This window comes from Silene latifolia, chromosome Y, assembly GCF_048544455.1.
Source record: "Silene latifolia isolate original U9 population chromosome Y, ASM4854445v1, whole genome shotgun sequence".
Lineage (NCBI taxonomy): Eukaryota > Viridiplantae > Streptophyta > Magnoliopsida > Caryophyllales > Caryophyllaceae > Silene > Silene latifolia.
The window spans coordinates 195,042,429-195,061,894 of record NC_133538.1 but is presented as its reverse complement, the minus strand read 5'-3'; the positions used below and the strand labels follow the sequence as shown (position 1 = coordinate 195,061,894).

Here is a 19,466-nt window from a genome sequence, read left to right as displayed (position 1 = left end):
ATCACAATATCATTCTCATACCATTTCCAATTTCTATCATGTGAAAAACTATTAACATAAGGAAATATATTCCAACTTACAAAATAACTAATTCCACAAAATTCTCGCATAATAAAATAGCATAAATAACCGTCTCACACAAGGGTAAACTTTTCTATAAATTTTTAATCGATAAAACGATGCCATTTACTCATACGGACTCTGAATTGAGTGATTCAAGTGGCTAAACCACCTAATTTTTCGATGCCGTTCAATCTGTCATATTTTTGGAAACATTGGAAATTGTCTCGGTCCGGTACTGACGCGTTCCAGCCAACACTACTACAAAAATCATCAAAGAGGACGGTTCAAAACCGTCCTTATTACTTAAACAAATCGTCCTTAATTCACCCGTCCTCGTAGGCTAAGAGGACGGTTAAGATAAAGTCAAACCGTCTTCTTTATTTTGTAAAAGCAGGACGGTTGTATAAAGGAACCGTCTTCTTTTTATTTTCAAAGAGGACGGGTACAGGTCAGAACCGTCTTCTTTTGGATAATGACGCTTTATCATACAACCGTCTTCTATATATTTTTGCGCCAATTTTTGAACTCAATTTCACGCTACAATTTCACGCCAATTTCAGGTTTTTTGCGCCAATTTTTGAAATCTTTTTCGCGCTACAATTTCACGCCAATTTCAGGTTTTTGCGCCAATTTTTTAAATCAATTCCGCCCCCATTTTCTAAATCAATTTCAGGCCAATTTACAAATATAACCTGCACACAATATTTGCACATATCCATACGCTTTCACACAACCATATTTTTGAAAAGGAAATTGTTTCATTCATATTCTATACGACAATAGTCGCTTAATATTATATTCGGTTACATTTCAAAAAATCCAGCAAATCTTACCATTATACTCTAAAATCCAACCAAATAAAACCATATAAGTTTGAACCTCCAAAATACAAGCTACCAACGACTGATTTTTGAACACACGCACCAACACAAGTTTCTCCATCCACAAACCATCACATAAACTATCTGATCAACCTAATTACTTTAGACGTTGCCATCAAATACTCGCGCCTTAAACTCCAATGCATATTTAGCCCAAATTTCCCGCACCTCATCAATTTGCTCAACCGAGTATGTTTTCGGAGCTTTAATCATGAACTACATACAAACTAACCAAAAAACACAATTATAATTATTTACATACCAACATATTTAATTTATATAAAATGAAGTAAATATTGAAACAAAATAAACAAATGAAAGGACGTACATTTGGAATAATACTAATACATCGGCCTCTGATGATCTCCAACATATATCGGCAGACATAATATCCACATAAGACGGTCCCAAATGGCTGTGTAGGACACTAAATTCGAAATCATGTCAACTACAACGTATATACAATAAGCCCACAAAAAAAAAGGTTATTTGATGAGAATAATCCAAATAGTATTACTAGTCTTCTCATCCACCATTAATCAATGGAAAGGGTTCCTTAACTTACGTTCAATACAAGGCTGAAGAAATTGACCCTAATTTAGCTAAAAAAAGCTAACATGAATGCCATCACTGCAATACTAACGCCTAAAACACAAAATTAAGGCAAAATAACTCAGGCTTGGAGTCTAAAATGGAAGAAAGTAAATAGTGAACACACATTGTTATTGAATTGAATTTGTGTTCTCCACTACCAAATCAAAATCCATATCAAACACCAAATTATTCACATTACCACTGAAGATTTAAAAGCATAGCAAGAAGTAAAACCCGTTTAGAGGAGTGGGACTATAGCACATACAACATTGACTAGATAGTCAGGGATTCAAAAAACGCAAATAAATCTTGGTAAAAAAAAAACCTATAGCACCACATACCAGATATATCTCCTGTCAGAATTAAATGAATTCATATGAAGTTACCCCTGAAAAATGAAAGAGATTCAGTAACATTAACATTAAAGTCGTGTTGATATTTGTTGTTCCGCAAACACTCGCTACAGAATGCCGGCGAAAAACAAAATTAATTAATCAAAAGCAAATGTAAAAGGATTGGTATAGTGAAAGGAAAGGGTCAAAGAAGGGGAGTAGGTATGCATATGAAGATATACAAAATTTTTTCGTTTTGGTGTTATTTGCGAAACTATTTAACAAAATAGAATGGCTTCTCAAAAAATTATGAAATTCCATAGCCACGGACAGCGGCTTTTATACAGATCAGTCAAGGACGCACTTGTGTTGTTACACTGCATACAATGAAAGACTTCTATTATATTACTTATATACTACGAGTACTATATTTTATTACCCCACTAATGATGCTACTATATTTTATTTCACATTGTTATGCATTCTTCATTCAATGCTAGTGAATACTCCCTACCATTTACGCTCCATGTTATGCATTCTTCTACTACAATGTTCATGTCTTAATGATATGCTCAATTTTCAGTAAATTTCTTTGTTTTCAGCTTCGACGTCTTTATTTGGCTACTTTCAAAGAGTTTCACATCGAAAATCAGGAACAACAAGAATGACTATAAAGAACCCAACAATGACTATAAAGAACCCAACACACTAAATTCAACAAACACATACAATCAAATAGGTAAGCTAAACTAAGAAGAATATATAAACTAGTGAGCGACTGTATCTAGACTATAGGAGATATAATTAGCATACTGAAAACAAGCCCTTGTTTACTAAATAAGGAGTACTCCGTAATAAGATGGAGTATTACTTTAAGGTACAATAGGTGCAGAAACGTAAATTATTAGTTCAGACGGACCAAAAAGAAGTACACACTCAACACTCCCTCCAACTGAAGAAGCACATATCAAGATTAATTTCAAACGAGAATGAAATTTTTAAAGTTGAAAACAGACCCTTACTTGACATTCTGTGGTACGATCATATATGACTTTCTCTCCTAGTATCTTCATCTGTGAACAAATATATAATTATTCAAAGTTAACAAAAACGAGTACTTGAAACTTTCTAGTAGTTGGCTCAACCAACTTAGACTTTTTCATTTGGTATTACAAATTGGCTGTACTTAAAGCGAAGAGGAACAACGGAATTGTTAATTCTTAACATCATAAAATCCCTAATTTTAACGAGAAAACAAGCTAACAAGATTAAAGAAATGAAAGGAATAGACTTGAGTCATTCATACCTGTTTTATAGCAAAGCATAGCCCCGTCAAGCATTTAAAATGCTCTCTGCAAAGGTCAATCCATTCATATACTCCTAAATATACAAGTGCTAATCTTACATCCGCTCCTCGAAGAACTGATGATAATGATTCTAGAGTGAAAGGAGTTCAGATGAATTAATCACAAATGTTAGAACTCATCACAATAATCACCACTTAAAGAGTCTTACTCTACCATACCGCTGGAGGAGTCGGCCTGATCACACGTAGCCTTATCAGAGAGACTATTAAGAATCTCTATGAGCTTTTGATTAGGGGACTCAGGAGGGCAGTGGAAAGAGCACTAGGACCAGTAGCTAAGGTTAAACAGAAGTAAAGTGCTAGGCACATGTTAGGGTACAACCTTCCTTTATCTCAGTACAATAAGCCGATCGAATATTTTCCATTAATTTAAGATCTCATCTTATTCTATTTCCAGGATGATTGCCCACTATAGTACTCACCTAATACAACAACGGAATCAATTGTTCACAAAGACAACACCTGCAAATTACAAAAATTAATAGAATACTAAAAAGATATTAACAATTTAACATACCCGAAGAGTGTGATCATGGGTCTGAAATTGTAAAACAATTAACTGACCAACTTTCAACCTTGCAAAACAAATATTTTATCTTCAGTTAGGTTAGTATGTATTGAACACCAGAAGAGTGTGATCATGGGTCTGAAATTGTCCAAATTGGTTGTGGGAGCTTGTTGGCAAGCAAGGGTATTGAACACCAGAAGAGTGTACCTGGTGTCCCTCAACAGAATGCTCGAGTTGAGAGGAAGCACATGCACCTCATAGAGACAGTTAGGGCTATTCGATTGCCAACAAAGATTCTGAATTGGAAAACTCCCTATGAAATTTTGAAACACAAGCCTCCCTATCACTCCATTTTATTTAGTTTTTCTCTCAACAAATTGTTGCCGTGTATCGTTTACCATAATTCACCAATTTTATGACAAATGATAATCAGTTTCTCATTATAAGGGTCGGTCTCATGATAATCTAATCAAAATCTGTCTTTATACGAAAGAGCTTGCAGAAGAAAGATTGATAAATACAAAGAAAATCAACAATTAAACATATAAGCACAAGCAGAGTAAGGGGATTGGGGATAAGCACAAGCAAATTAACGAAAAATTGGAGCAATATCATAAGCAATTAACGAATTGTCAAAAATTAAATGGAGAATATGATATATAGAATTGATTTCATTGTTCAATTATGATAGTCACGAAATCAATTTGTACTAAATAAACGATTTATCAGATACATAATGAAGAATATGACGATTGACACACACCTCGATAAGGCGATGAACGAGTGCGCGTGATCGTGCTCGCTTGTTGCTTTAGGGCGATGATGAAGACAAATGTTGAGGCGGTGGTTTGCGAGGCGCCGTGGTTGCGTCGAGAGATGAACGACAGACGATGAGGGTGGTTTATGTGCTTTAGGGTATAAGGGTTTCGTGAATCGTGTATATTGTATATTGTTTGAATAAGCAGAGGATTTCGTGTATATTGGGAATTTGGATAATCGGGATTAAAAAAGAAGACGGTCTAGTATTACAACCGTCTTGTAGTTTAATAAGAAGACGGTTTTATTGACCAACCGTCCTTGTTACTTTTACAACGAGGACGGTTGTCTCTATTAACCGTCCTAAGTATGTATTCACTAATGGCGCCAAATTTTTTGACTGAAATAAGACGGTTCCGTCTCCAACCGTACTCTAAGGGGCGTCCTCTTTGAGTAAAATTGTAGTAGTGCAAAACACGGACTAGTCACAACACATAATTACTCATCCAAATTTGTTCCAAACAATAATATACAAATGGGTAACATAAATTAAACATAAGCATACTCATCTTACTCCATTCATTCATTTATCAACAAAATCATCTCAAACAACAACAAACAACAACAAACAACAAATACAACTACTAATGTGACATTAATTCGTCGAGTAACTCGGAATAGTTACCTTAAGCTAGCAAAGAGACAAGTAATAACTTGAGAAAGCTTCTAAAACCTAAAATTACTCTTCATCTTCAACAACATATGAGTCACCTAACTCATCTTCAAATTCTTCACCTATAAGAACAACAAAAACACAATTATTAAGCTTTAAATTCGAAACTCTAAAAGATGAGTCTTAAAACAAAATTGGGGGAAATGAAAATAAATCTTATTAGTAGATGAGGATTAAAGAGAGGATTCCAAATATATAATTTTTATGAGATTTGGTGAAGAAATGAAGGATTTATGAAGGATTTAGGGATTGTAAGGAGGTTATTTTGATAGATTTTGTTGTTTGATGAAAGGAAGAGAGAGAGTGAATTATGGAGGAAATGAAAGATGAAGAGGAGACCCATGGAGGATGTAGGGTGCATGGTTTGGGGTAGGGTGTTTGGGTGAGTTTCAATTGTTTACGTTTTGGTTCGTTTCGACGGAAATTAGAAATATTCGTCGAACGCGATTTCCGAGAATATTAAAGTTCTTAAACACGATTTTACTAAAAGATTAAGTACTCATATGCCCAATATCCAAAATCGTTTACCCAACGACCGTAAGAAATGGGAAAATCCCAATATTACGACTTTTATCCGAAATCTATTTTATCAAAGGAAAAGGTTTAAATATAGTTTATATCACTTTTAAACATTTCTAAACTATCAAAAATAATTACATTTCTTCAAAATAAAATGTGATTATATTTTATCAAATTATTATTATTTCAAAATAAATTAATATTAAATTAAAATGGATTAAAATATCACTTTTAAAATATAATAAAGGTCTTCAAATTTACGGGGTGTTATATGGCGTGGATTCCCATAGGACTTGTTTTGTTGTTTGGCTTAGTCGGTGGGGGTAAAGGCAAATCTCCTTTCTCAATCATGTCTTGGATGATGTGCTTGAGTTTGAGGCAGGTTTCAGTATCATGCCCCTTACCTTGATGGTACTGGCAATAGGCATTGGGTTTCCAGAAGCGGGATTTTTTAGCATCGGTTGGATCTGGTGTGGTTCCGATTGGTTGTAACCTTCCCTGGTCCATGAGCCTCTTCAGAGCACGCATAAGTTGACCCTATATTAGTGAACACTCTCTGGGGGCACTCAGCTCTCTTAGCAGATAGTTCAATGAGGTTGACCTCATCGATCTTGTTCGTCTGGCCGTAAGGGCGAGATCCGGTTGAGGTGGATCCTTGGCAGCCTCTACAAGTGGTTTTGGCCAAGACACCCTTTCGGAGGTCATCTTCAATGCGCGTCCCCAGAATTTGCAGATCCTGGAAGGTCTTAATAATCTGATACCTCATTAAATTGGCATAAACTGGGCGGAGATTGTTGACGAACTTTTCCACCAAAGTTGATTCACTCGGCTTACTGACCAGGTGAGTACTCACCCTCCTCCAACGGGTTAAGAACTCGGTGACCCCCTCCTTGTCGTTCTGGGTTAGAACTTCGAGAGTAAGGGTATTGGCTTGGATTTCAACATTGTCGGCGTATTGTTTGGAGAATTCAACTGCAACCTTATCCCAAGTAGTAAGGTTTTTCGGGTCAAAGGAGTAGTACCATTGTCGAGGGATCGGTTCCAAGGAGGATGGGACGATCCGGGTAAAAAGCTCTTGTTTGATCCCTTTAATGGCCATGTAGTCTTTGAAGGCACGGATATGATTCAGCGGGTCCTCCACTCCTTTGAACTTAGGCACATCAGTCAGGGCAAAGTTGTCAGGTAATTGATCCCCAACAGGTTCGAACCTTCGGTTGTTTTCAAGATGGATATTCTTTCCCCGGGCTAGGATCTGTTCTTTCAAGAGCTTTAGCCTCTTCTCAGTTTCAGTCAGAGGTGGAGCATTATGTTCTCCAGTTTCCTTGTTCTCTAGGGCGTTGATGCGGGTCTCGACACGATCCAGAGTGACCTTAAGAGCGGTAAGAAGGCTGGCCGATCAGTCGTGACATCTCTGTTGTTATCATTGTTGTTGGATGAAGCTGAAGACGGGGCCATGGCTTTGAGGCAGAAAAACGGCTCACATTATAACTCAATCCGACATGGTTCAAAGACTGAACATAGACAACACAAAGGACGAGACAGAGGTTAGACTCAACAAGACGAGGGTGACCGTGTGTGGTTCCTCGGTGCTGACTCGATTTATGACGTGACAGTGTTGACCGAACCTTTGACAGGAGTCCAACATAATGGCGTGATGCCATTGGACGGGTCTCGTGGTGAGACGACTCATAAGTAAAGACCCATAAGTACGTTTGCTTTGACTCGATAGACACGAGGCGGAATTGGAATGGTGGACGGAAGTTTTTGAAAATAGAAATTTTCAAGAAGATTCATTTGTCGCTTTAATGGGCGGCTTTCAAAGATAGAGATCTCCGCAAGTCGATCAGTTGAAAGGGTTGTCTTAAGTTTATTTGCAGAAGACGGTTTTGAGTTTGAGTCGGCTCGGAAAACAGTGTATTGTGTCCCAAGACGGTTTTGAAATTCAAAATTGTATGTTTTGAAAATCGGGTTTGAAATGTTTGAAGAGGTCTCGGGGACGGTGCATGGTCCTCCGGATCTCGAAAGTGTCTCGAGAAAAGGGTGTGTGCTTTTCTCGGGTTTTGAAAGAGCAATTGTCGGCGCGAAACGGGTTAAAATCCGTGTCTAGACGCGGCGATTATAACGGCGTAAAAAGGTGATTTGAAATGGTTGGAGAAAACCGAGTTTGAAAATTGTCGTTACGACGGCCTAGAAAAACTTGTTGAAATGGTTATAAAAACCGGGTTTGAAAATCGTCATTACGACGGCATAGAAAGGCGTGTTAAAATGGTTATAAAAATCGGGTTTGAAAATCGTCATTACGACGGCCTAGAAAGGCGTGCAATGGTCGGCGAAAGACCGAGATTTGAAACGGCCATTATAACGGCGCAAAATGGTGATTTTAAAAGTTTTGAAAATGACACAGAAGGACTTATGATCAAGTAGCACATAAGCACTCACAGTTCATTATATTATGCATTATGCTGACACGGGTTTTGGCTTAAAAAGGTGGGTTACACACCAAGCAATCAAACCTCGATTTGCGAGAGGGATACCAAACAAAACAAAATGTGTAAGGAGGGTGCCCTAGCCTCGTGCTCAAAAGTGATGAAAGCTCTTTGACGAAACACAAATGTGTAACGTCAATGGTATGCTTGACTCAATCGGGATTCGAAACGCGGGGATAAGAAAACTCATGCCGACGAGACGAGCCAATTGGTCGGAAAGGGTTGGGTTGTGGGCCCCGACAAAGAACCCGACCGTGACCGTAATATCAATTAATGCATTCCAACCAAGACCTCGTTCGAGTCTCACCATCTAGGTATCACAAAGACGTAAGTGTCCTAGTTCTCCCAAGCGGAGTCGCCAATCTGTGGACATGGGCCACGTCTCGGTCCATGGATTTGGGGGTCCACCTACCGGTCCGTAGTCACGGGCCACCTGCACGCCAGGCCAATCTGTGGACATGCAACGGTATTTTGAAAGCCACGCTCGGCGGCGTAAAAATGCCTTCGACCGGATCATTTTAGATCGGTCGGTTTCGTCTTGGTAAGGGTCTCGAAACGATTAGATATGTCCGGAGTCGCCACTAAGCATTTATGTGATGCTTGGAAGCCGTTCGAATTCCATTTTATACCTCGGTCAAATCGAAGCACAAAGCAGCGTTTGACATAGGTACTAAAGATAAGGAAATCGTCTCTCTTTAGCATCCTATCTCTAGAATGTCTCTCGTACGCCCTGGATAAGGTCGTCCACTATCCAAAGTTTCTGAGTAAGAGGTGAAGGTACGTATTGGGAAGCCCTTTAATCAGACACCCAATCCCGCCATGAGCGCCTCTACTAATCGATCTTAGTTGGTTGAATGCAAAAGTTGATAAAACGGTTTAAATGCATGAATGCGCATCCAATAATTTAAACCTAACATGTGAGAGCTTTCTAAGTAGGTTGATTTAATCCAAGTATCAAGTATAAGATATCGAGTTGGATTAATGATTGATTTGCATGCAAGACGAAAATTAAACATCCATTTACCGTATTAGGTTTAGGGTGCATAACGTGATCCATTTGTCTTATTAAGGCATTTTGCAAATATGGTTTTCAATAAACAAATAGTCATCTGATCTGTTTTATATCCGAGTTAACCGGAGTCGGGATCGTCCTAGACTAATGCTGGAAGGGAACAGGTCCTGTACGAGACGACTATATGAGGCACGAGCCAGCCGGCGGTATAAGGGGACTCTCCCTGGTTTTGAAAATGAGAAATGGAGGGCCTGTTTAGGCGCGGGTCAGCCCGCGGTTTATGTGCCGTATTCTGACTTTTTAGAAAACGTTATAAAACGTGTTGAAAATGGGTATTTGAACCCGATTCGGTTTGAAAGGGTCGTTTAGACCGTATTTGTTGATTTGAAGAGCTAGACTCGAATAATCATCATTATCTTGATAATATTCGGTGTCGGGTTTGATTTGACAAACTTGACATGAATAGTTTTGCAAATAATTATGAACTAATTGTTTTAAGTTTTGGGATATAATTAGTCGATACTCATCATCGTACCCGGGTTAAAATCCACCATGGTATGTAGAACCAAAGATGACTTTGTGTTGGTGACTAATATGTTTGTTTTAGAAATGTAAAGAAATGAAATAAAAGGTTTTAAAAAACCTTTTAAATGTCATTAACCGAATATTATCACCGAAACACGGATTTAACCGTCATGGTATGAGGAACCAAGGGTGAAAAATGTTTTATGGTTAAAACAAATGAAATAAAAAGGGTTTGTAAATATTTGAAATGGTGAAAACCGATTACAAATATGAAAATAGATTAAAGGGAAATGACGAGAACAAACACGGTTGATCTCTGACCTGGACACCCCATTTAGGCGCGGGCAAGCCAAACCAAGGGGCTTCTCTCTCGTGCCAAAATCAGTTTTGGCTCGTTTATTCCATGTTTTGGTTCATGTTATGCACGTTTTAGCATGTTATAGTCATGAAACAAATGAAAATATAATAAAAGAGGATTTTTACACCCTCATACTTACATGTGTGGTTATGGTGAGTGACCGACGTAAGTGTAACAACTCGTTTGATCGGAAAAAACTCGGTTTAAAACCGTTTTGGTAAGTAAAAAAAGAGTGTTTTAAGTTTAGTGATGGTGTAGTGGTCGAAGTGGTCGGTCAAGTGATTTAATGCACGTTGACGGTACCAAACAATGTGTAAGGCTTGTATTTACGATCGGTAGGTCGTAAATACGCGTCGGATTGTGACTTAAGAAGTTGAGTCGAGAATTTTAAGGGATAAAAGAGGGGGCGGACACTCGCGTAAGTCTCAAATGGAGGGCATTTGCGGGGTATTTATAGGAGAATGAGTGGTTGTGTGAGTTTTAAGCGACGTGACCACCTAGGCTGCTCAAAGAGGCGCGAGCCACGTCGCGGTTCTTCGAGTTGTCTTGTCACTTTCACAACAAACGCGATCATGATTTGTTCTATCATAGGTTTTGTAGTCATATGTTCGGTACTTGCCCAAACATAAATCCGGGAAAACTTATGGTAGAAGGTTTGAAAGTTTTATTTTTGGTGGTTGACTCTGTTTGACTCGTTATTAGAGTCCGGATTTGAATTTTTGAGTCGGTTTTTGGTCCGGTGTCGGTTTTGTGACTCTAGTTAGTGTCATTGCGACCCCGTCGTCGTGCATTAAACACTCCAGGTATTTTTGAAATGTTTTGAAATGTTTTATTTTCGAAATCGTTTTAAGTTTTCCGACGTAAAGTTGTACACGAACAGTCAATCAAATGTCGCGATTCCAAAACTTGTTGTAGTCCGATAATCATCGAGTGTTTGTTGGAGTCTCAGCCGATACTGGGTATCTACACCAAGCCATCCTCAACTACAAAACCGAAAACGAATTCCCTCCTAACTTTGATACAAGAGGACAAAGAGCCATCCGTTTACTTGCATCACAATTAGTGATAAACCAAGAACAACTATACAAAAGAACACCCAAACAAATTCTTCTCCTTTGCATTGATCACCACAAAGCCAAAAAGTCATGGAAGAGGTCCACGACGGAGAATGCAGCCCTCACATGAGCTCAATGACGCTAGCCCGAAAAATCATGCGGTTAGGCTACTACTGGACCACCATTGATGCGGGAGCGATGTCGAGCTCTAGCACACTCTTACTTAACACTGATCTGAATCCTTATTTTGGCGCTAGAAGAAATACGAGCTATGTCACAATTATAAGTTCGACGTCGAGCTCTAGCTGATCCGAGAAGCACCGTCCAAGAAATGTCGTCCAAGAGGAGTGCCGCCCAAGTGAGTGAGAGGATGATTTTTGTCTTCCTCACCTAGTTTTTACAAAATTCTAGCATATTTTTTCTACATAATTTTAAATAATGCCTTGGAGCCCAAGCATGCTTAGGAAATTGCCCCTAGCATTTAATGTTGCCTTGGAGCCCAAGCACATATTTGCTATATAAGGGCCAAAATACCTCATTTGTAATCATCCAATTTTCAGAAATATAAACCCAAGTGTAGAGATTTTCTCTCAAACTTTGAACGCTTGCGAGTGTTCTTGTCTTCCTTGCGAGGTCGGCGCCTTATTTCATCCTTGTTTACTGTGTGTTCTTGGTTGAAATATCCTTTGTTTTCCTCCTTGTTCCTGTGTGGTCTTGGTTGGAGATTTTAGTTTTAGTTGAGTTATCTTGCGAGGTTTCTTAGCTAATCCATATCCATTTTACTTAACATTATCCGCTGCAATTTAAACTCATAAAACACCAAAAATATCACTCACAATACTTCACCAAATCAGGCCTTTTTGTGTCTAAAATTCACACCGATTTGGTACCCGATTTTACATCAAATTGGTTATCAGAGCCTCGCCTCTTGATTTTCCATAAGCAAGACGATCCATTGCTAGTGTTGAAAAAGAAAAAAGAAAAGAAAAAAAAACTTACTGTTCACGTCTGGTTTTGTTCACCCATGAGAGAGAAAAAAAAAAGATGTCTCATGATGGTTCATATCAAGAACCATGGGAGGAACGTATGGATGACTTAACAAAACGAATGGCACAAATGAATTACAAGATTGATCAGATTTGTAATCATACCCTTAGAAAGAAGGGGAGGAGGCACGTTGAAAGTTAAGATTCCGATGAGAGCCATCATTCCATTCCTGAACAAAGGAGGAATAATGATGATTATCGTGGATTAAAACTTGATATCCCGGAGTTTGAAGGGGAACTTGATGCTGAAAAATTCCTAGATTGGGTGCGACAAGCGGAGAGAGTCTTTGAATATAAAGGCTATGATGAACACAAGCAATTCAAGGTTGCTACCTTGAAAATGACCAAGAATGCATCCTTGTTGTATGAGAACCTTAAGAAGCAAAGAAGGCGTGAAAGAAAGAGTAAGATTGAGACTTGGAATAAGTTGAAGAAGCACTTGCAAAAACGCTTCGTGCCAAGAGACTATGAACAAGACCAGTACTTGATGCTTACATCTCTTTCTCAAGGTAATTTAAGTGTGACTGATTACATTAAGGAGTTTGAAAGACTAATTATGGTGTGTGACCTTGAGGAACGGGAGGAGATGCAAATTGCTCGATTCATTAAGGGTTTGAGCCCTTCATTGGCCCAACGAGTTGAAGTTCAGAATTTCCTTGATTTTAATGATGTGTGTAAGCTTGCTCTTAAGTTTGAATAGCAGGACAAAGGAAAGAAACCCCTGGTTGCTCGTGATGGTTCTAAGGGTGTTAATCCTTTTTATAAGTCAAGCGCTACATTATCGTTCAATAAGGAAGCCAAAAAGGAAGAACCCAAAGACAAAGGCAAAGGAGTTGCTACTGATTTCAAAGATATGCGTGCTAGGAGATGCTTTAAGTGCCAAGGTTATGGACACATCGCTAACGAATGTTCCCAAAAGAGAGCGCTTACTCTTGAAGAGTTAGGTGACATTACTCCATGTTACATGATGAAAAATGAGACGAAGGTCAATTCTGTCCAGAACGATGGAGATGAAGAAGATGATGAGGTTCTCACTCATATTGTCGAACCATCATATGACACTGATAAGGAGATGTTCATGGTGAGAAACTTGCATATTCAATCCACACCGATTAAAAAGGATCAACGTGAGCAGATTTTCCATGCTCGTTGTGAGGTGCATGGTAAGACTTGTAATTTGAATATTGATAGTGGGTCTTGCACAAATGCGGTTGCTACTGATTTGGTGGATTCCTTTAAGCTTGAGACTCGTAATCACCATAAATCATATATGCTGCATTGGTTGAATGAAAACAGTGGGATTAAAGTCAAGAAACAAGCTTTAGTTTCATTTGTTATGGGTCCCTATGAAGATTAAGTATGGTGTGACGTGTTATCCATGAGTGCGTGTCATATTCTATTGGGACGACCATGGCAATTTGATAGAGAAGTTGTTCATCAAGGAAGGGATAACATTTACATTGTTAGCAAGGGTAAAACTAGATTCCACTTGAAACCCTTGTCACCTAACAAAGTAAGGAAGAAAAATGAGAATTTGTTTATGAATGCTAAAATATTTGTTGAAGCATTAGAACAAGGGGAACAAGCTTATGTTCTTATGGTTCGAGATGTGGAAGAAGGAATTGGAGTTCATGACGAGACTGTCCAAATGTTGTTGAATGAGTTTGGTGATGTGTTCCCGGAAGAGTTGCCACTTGGATTACCTCCTAAGCGTGGCATAGAGCACCAAATTGATCTTATTCCAGGAGCTACACTTCCAAACAAACCAGCCTATCGATGCAATCCAGAAGAGGCTAAAGAGTTCCAAAGACAAGTATAAGAGTTGATTGATCGAGGCTATGTGCAAGAGAGTCTTAGTCCCTGTACCGTACCTGCTCTTTTGGTACCCAAGAAGGATGGAACATGGCGTATGTGTATTGATAGCCGAGCGGTGAACAATATTACAATCAAGTATCGCTTTCCTATGCCGAGGCTAGATGATATGCTTGATGAGTTGAATGGAGCTCGTATGTTCTCGAAAATTGATCTTCGAAGTGGTTATCATCAAATGAGGATTCGAGAAGGTGACGAATGGAAAACAGCCTTCAAAATAAAGCAAGGGTTGTATGAGTGGCTTGTTATGCCATTTGGGTTATGCAATGCTCCTAGTTCTTTCATGAGGCTAATGAATGAGGTCCTAAGGCCATTTCTTAATAAGTTTTTTGTTGTTTATCTTGATGACATTCTTATTTACAGCAAAAATAAGGAGCAACACTTGGAACATTTAAGAAAGGTGTTTGAGAAGTTAAGAGAACAAAAACTTTATGGAAAGCTCGAGAAATGCATGTTCATGGTGCCTAGTGTGACCTTTCTTGGTTATATCGTTGGAGAAGAAGGGGTGAGCGTTGATCCTTCAAAAGTGGAAGAAATTTAATCGTGGCCTATTCCTAAAATAACTACTGAAGTTAGAAGTTTTCATCGATTGGCTTCGTTTTATCGAAGGTTCATTCAGAATTTTAGCTCTATTGTTGCACCTATCACCGAGCTAACAAAGAAGGGAGAGTTTGTGTGGAATCCAAGTGCACAAAAAGCATTTGATGAGATCAAAAATAAGTTGTGTTCAACACCTATTCTAGCTTTTCCCAACTTTGACAAATTATTCGAAGTTGAATGCTACAGCGGAGTTGGAGTTGGAGTTGTTCTAATCCAAGAGAAACGACCTATTGCATTCTGTAGTGAGAAATTGGGTGGAGCAAGGCTGAAGTATTCCACCTATGACAAGGATTTCTATGCAATTGTGCGAGCACTGGATCATTGGGCTCATTATCTTCGCCCAAAACCATTTGTTCTGCATTCTGATCACGAGGCTCTAAAGCAGATTCATGGACAGCAAAACTTGAATGCAAGACATGCCAAATGGGTAGAGTTCCTACAATCCTTTACCTTTTCTTCAAAGTATAAAATGGGAAACTCTAATGTTGTGGCTGATGCGCTTTCGAGGAGGCATTGTTTGCTTGTTGCACTTGATGCGAGGTTACTTGGATTTGAGTAATTGAAAGAATTATATGAAGATGATCCCGATTTTTCAAATGAACTTATTAGTCCTACTAATTTGTTCTCGGTGCAAGAAGGCTATTTATTCAAAGGAAACAAGCTTTGTATTCCTAAGAGCTCAATTCGAGAGCTATTGGTTAGAGAAGCACATGGAGGAGCGTTGGCTAGACACTTTGGTGTCAATAAGACTTATGATATCCTTGGAGAGCACTTCTATTGGCCTAAGATGCTCAAGGATGTGCAAGATGTGATAGCAAGGTGTGCTACATGCCAAATATCGAAAAGTTCATTCACTAAGGGGCTTTACACTCCCTTACCAGTTCCTACACAACCATGGAACGAGATAAGCATGGATTTTATTGTTGGGTTGCCGCGAACTCAAAGAGGTAAAGATTCAATCATGGTGGTGGTTGATCGATTCTCAAAAATGGCTCATTTCATACCATGTCACAAAACTGATGATGCTTCTAAAGTTGCTGAGTTGTATTACAAGGAAGTTGTTCGTCTACATGGCATTCCTAAAACTATTGTTTCCGATCGAGACAATAAGTTTTTAAGCTACTTTTGGAAGACGTTGTGGCGTTTGGTTGGTACTAAGCTGTTGTTTAGTACTTCTCACCATCCCCAAACTGATGGTCAAACGGAGGTGACAAATCGAACTCTTGGAAGTTTGTTACGAGGTTTAGTGAGTAAGAGCACAAAGGATTGGGATGTGAAGTTGGCACATGCTGAGTTTGCCTATAATCGTACACCGTCTATGACTACTGACCGTGCACCATTCGAGATCGTTTATGGGATAAATACTTATCTCCCTATTGATCTTATTCCTATTCCAAAGAAGGAGATGGTAAGTTTTGAAGCTGAGGAAAGACAAGCTGCATTCTTGCGTACTTGTGAGCAAATCAAAGCTCAAATTGAGAAGGCTAATGCAAGACACAAGGAGAAAGCTAATAAGCATCGAAAACAGCCTACATTAAAGGTGTAAGATCTTGTTTGGTTACATCTTCGCAAGGAGAGGTTTCCCTCGAAGCGAAAGAACAAGTTAATGCCAAGGGCCGATGGTCCATTTCGAGTTCTTGAGCGCTACGGTGAAAGTTCTTACAAAATTGAACTCCATGGTGAATATGGTGGTATAAGTTCTACTTTCAATATTAGTGATCTATCTCCATACTTGGATGATGAAAATTTGAGGACAAATTCTTTTGAAGAAGGAGAGAATGATGCGGGAGCGATGTCGAGCTCTAGCACACTCTTACTTAACACTGATCTGAATCCTTATTTTGGCGCTAGAAGAAATACGAGCTATGTCACAATGATAAGTTGGACGTCGAGCTCTAGCTGTTCCGAGAAGCACCGTCCAAGAAATGCCGTCCAAGAGGAGTGCCGCCCAAGTGAGTGAGAGGATGATTTTAGTCTTCCTCACTTAGTTTTTACAAAAATCTAGCATATTTTTTCTACATAATTTTAAATAATGCCTTGGAGCCCAAGCATGCTTAGGAAATTACCCCTAGCATTTAATGTTGCCTTGGAGCCCAAGCACATATTTGCTATATAAGGGCCAAAATACCTCATTTGTAATCATCCAATTTTCAGAAATATAAACCCAAGTGTAGAGATTTTCTCTCAAACTTTGAACGCTTGCGAGTGTTCTTGTCTTCCTTGCGAGGTCGGCGCCTTATTTCATCCTTGTTTACTGTGTGTTCTTTGTTGAAATATCCTTTGTTTCCCTCCTTGTGCCTGTGTGGTCTTGGTTGGAGATTTCAGTTTTAGTTGAGTTATCTTGCGAGGTTTCTTAGCTAATCCATATCCATTTTACTTAACATTTTCCGCTGCAATTTAAACTCATAAAACACCAAAAATATCACTCACAATACTTCACCAAATCAGGCCTTTTTGTGTCTAAAATTCACACCGATTTGGTACCCGGTTTTACATCAACCATGGAAACCGATTGTAGAAACTACGTCAAACATTGCTACAATTGCCAAATCTTCGACAACATACAACACATACCACCATACCTCTTGTACACCATGACATCACCCTGGCCTTTCTTGACCTGGGCATCGACATCATCGAGAAAGTCAACCCGATAGGCATCAAAGGGCATTGCTTCATCCTCGTCGCCATCGACTACTTCACCAAATGGGTGGAAGCGCAGTCCTATGCCCTCTTGACCGCCAAACAAGTGGCTAAGTTCGTCAAGGACAACATCATCTGGAGATATGGGGTACCTCATAAAATCATCAGCGACCAAGGATCCCACTTCAGGGCAAAAACACAAGCCTTGCTGGACAAATACAAAATCAAGCGGCATCTATCATCCCCAAACAAACGGAGCGATAGAGTCAGCGAACAAAAGTCTTGTCACCATCATCATGAAGATGCAAGATAATTACCGCGATTGGCGGAGCAAACTCCTATTCGCACTCTGGGGTACCGAACCTCCATTCGAACACCAACAGGAGCCACACCCTTCTACCTAGCATACAGTATGGAGGTGTTTCATTCGGTAGAGTTGGAAGTCCCATCTCTACGCATCCTACTGGAAAGTCAAGTTCCTGAGGCGGAATGGACCCGTCGAAGGTTCGAACAACTCACGCTTGTAGACGAACGGCGACACAATGCCTTGCACAACATCTAGCTATATCAATGATGTATACAACGGCCATTCAAAAAAAAAAGTCAAACCTAGAAACATCAAAGAAGGCAACTTGGTCCTTAAGTCGGTTCGAGCACCACTACCCGTCGATCCGAGGGGGAAATGCAAACCCAATTGGGCTGAGCCATACCTGGGCAAGGAAATACTTTGGGGTGGGGGGGGGTGACTCGAGTGACCTAGACGGGGAGGATTTCACAAACCCGACCAACCTAGACAAACTCAAGATATACTATCCTCGAACCCTAGTAACCACAAACCTTTCCCTAGATTCACAACTAGTGACCATAATATCCCTTTCAAGTTAATTCCTCAAAAGCATTCTGATTTGAAATTGCATGTTTTATCGAGTCTATGTTACGACACTTTTCCATGTTTCAAACAACCTTTGATCTGTCAAAGGCAACATCCATCGATACTCAAACCTAAACACCTGAACTACGAGCATGGTTTGATCTCACCTCTTCAGGTGGATACGTAGGCAGTCCTTTCTTACACAAGAAGAATACAACCACAACACCCAAACAAAATTGACAAAACACTTGAACTACGAGCATGGTTTGATTTCACCTCTTCAGGTGGATACGTAGGCAGTCCTTTCTTACACAAGAAGGATACAACCACAACACCCAAACAAAATTGACAAAACATTCGAACTACGAACATGGTTTTATTTCACCTCTTTAGGTGGATACGTAGGCAGTCCTTTCTTACCCGAGAAGGATACAACCATCCCCACATAAAAAAAACAATCACCCATACCAACTTCAAAACAAAAAAGAAGGGGAAGCATTCCCTTTTCCACAAAAAAAAATACAAAAAAGAAGCCTTTCTCCCGTCCCACAAAAATTTTCTTTTACAAGTGAAATGTTTATGATAATTCAAACCGAATTGCCTTTACAAAATGGATGTAAGAAACAAGCGTTCACAATCTCTTTTAACACAAGCAATCCACTTATTTAATTAATAATGAGAAGGATTACAAACTTGAGAACAAGTAAAGCTAAGCAAGTCTACAACTTGTCAAAGCTAAAATGTCGACTAAGACATCTCACATAGTAAACTTGCACAAAAAACACACTACATAGCTAGTACAACATAATAAAAACTCACAAACACTATTACAACATAATAATAAAGTGGGAAATGGAGGTCTTCATTCTTTCATTCTACCCTTGCCTTTTCCCTCGGGGTATATCTTCCCCTTGCTCTTCTTGTTAGCCCGCCTAGCATGGACTTCCTCTTTATAACGGATCCTCAACGGATCTACAACGGCAACGGCCTTCGGTCTCTTGCATGACCCAATACTCGGTCCTAACTGAGCCCATACACGGCCCACTACCTCTTTGGGACCCAAGCTCCTCCTCTTCGGTGGCCTCACTACCTCTGGGCTAACATCATCGGCAAAATCGTCAAAGAAGGCATGGTTGGCCTTGCCAACTTCCCTATACTTCAAGTCAACTGATACGTGCATTTTATATAGTCTTTTTTAGCCTTCTTTGCACGTATTTCTATGTAATTTATGTAGTGTTGTGCTACA

At 39.3% G+C, this 19,466-nt stretch overlaps 1 long non-coding RNA gene across 2 annotated transcripts; it reads right to left on the bottom strand.

The window, feature by feature from the left end:
• Positions 1-2,871: 2,871 nt before the first annotated feature.
• LOC141626676 (uncharacterized) lies at positions 2,872-3,706 on the bottom strand. 2 transcript variants are annotated; one of them, XR_012536268.1, is made up of 3 exons: positions 3,396-3,706; positions 3,177-3,307; positions 2,872-2,943 (listed from the first exon to the last, which is right to left on the bottom strand). It is a non-coding gene; the product is annotated as an uncharacterized LOC141626676 (long non-coding RNA). The 2 variants fall into 2 exon arrangements; XR_012536269.1 differs by having other exon boundaries at positions 3,386-3,699.
• Positions 3,707-19,466: the final 15,760 nt, after the last annotated feature.